Source organism: Lathyrus oleraceus, chromosome 3, assembly GCF_024323335.1.
Source record: "Lathyrus oleraceus cultivar Zhongwan6 chromosome 3, CAAS_Psat_ZW6_1.0, whole genome shotgun sequence".
In the NCBI taxonomy this organism is placed as follows: Eukaryota; Viridiplantae; Streptophyta; class Magnoliopsida; order Fabales; family Fabaceae; genus Lathyrus; species Lathyrus oleraceus.
The window spans coordinates 528,445,248-528,446,725 of NC_066581.1; positions in this window are offsets into that span (position 1 = coordinate 528,445,248).

The following is a 1,478-nucleotide window of genomic DNA, read 5'->3' on the forward strand; positions in this document are numbered from 1 at the left end:
GTTTCCTTGTTACTGCTGAGTATTCGCAATGGGTGGCCAATATTGTGCTTGTTTCGAAGAAAGATGGAAAAGTCCGTATGTGTGTTAATTATAGAGATTTGAACAAAGCTAGTCCGAAAGATGATTTCCCTCTGCCACACATTGATATGTTGGTAGACAATATACCTAAATTCAAAGTCTTTTCGTTTATAGATGGATTTTCCAGTTATAATCAGATTAAGATGGCACCCGAAGATATGGAGAATACCATATTCATTACACCTTGGGGAACATTCTATTATAGAGTGATGCCTTTTGGTTTTAAAAATGTTGGTGAAACATACCAAAGAGCTATGACCACTCTTTTCCATGATATGATGCATAAAGAAATTGAAATTTATGTTGATGATATGATTGCTAAGTCCAGTGATGAAGAAGAACATGTCGAGCATTTTTGAAGTTATTCCAGCATTTGAGGAAGTATAAACTCCGCTTGAATCCCAATAAGTGAACATTTGGTGTTCATTCTGGTAAGTTGTTAGGCTTTATTGTCAGCGAGAAAGGTATTGAAGTTGATCCTGCCAAGGTCAAAGCAATACAAGAGATGTTTGCGCCCAAAATTGAGAAGAAAGTCAGAGGTTTTCTCGGCCGTTTGAATTATATCTCAAGATTTATTTTGCATAAGATTGCCACATGTGAACCTATATTCAAGCTTCTTCGGAAAGATCAGTCTTGTGATTGGATCGAGGATTGCCAAAAAGCTTTTGATAGTATCAAAGAATATCAGCTTGAACCTCTGATTCTATCTCCACCTGTTGAAGGAAAACCGTTGATCATGTACTTGATTGTGCTTGAAGAGAGTATGATTTATGTTCTGGGTCAGCAAGATGAAACTGGAAAGAAAGAATATGTTATTTACTACCTCAGTGAGAAGTTCACCGATTATGAGACTCGGTATTCTATGCTTGAAAAGACTTGTTGCGCATTGGCTTGGGCTGCTAAGCGTCTGCGTCAATATATGTTGAATCATACCACTTGGTTGATATCCAAAATGGTTCCAATCAAGTCTTATTTGATAAGCTCGCTTTAACTGGGAGAATTTCCCGTTGGCAGATGTTGTTATCAGAGAATGATATCGAATACCGAACTCAAAAAGCAATTAAGGGTAGTGTCTTGGATGACCATTTGGCCCACCAACCGATTGAAGATTACCAGTCAATACAATATGATTTTCCTGATGAAGAGATTTTGTACTTGAAAATGAAAGATTATGATGAACCATTGCTTGAAGAAGGGCCAGAACCTGGTTCCCGTTGGGGCATGGTATTTGATGGAGCTGTGAATCAGTATGGTAATGGCATTGGGGCAGTGATTATTACTCCTCAAGGCACTCATTTTCCCTTTACAACTAGATTAACTTTCAAGTGTACGAACATCATGGCTGAATATGAAGCTTGCATTATGGGGCTTGAAGAGGCCATTGATCTTAGAATCAAGTA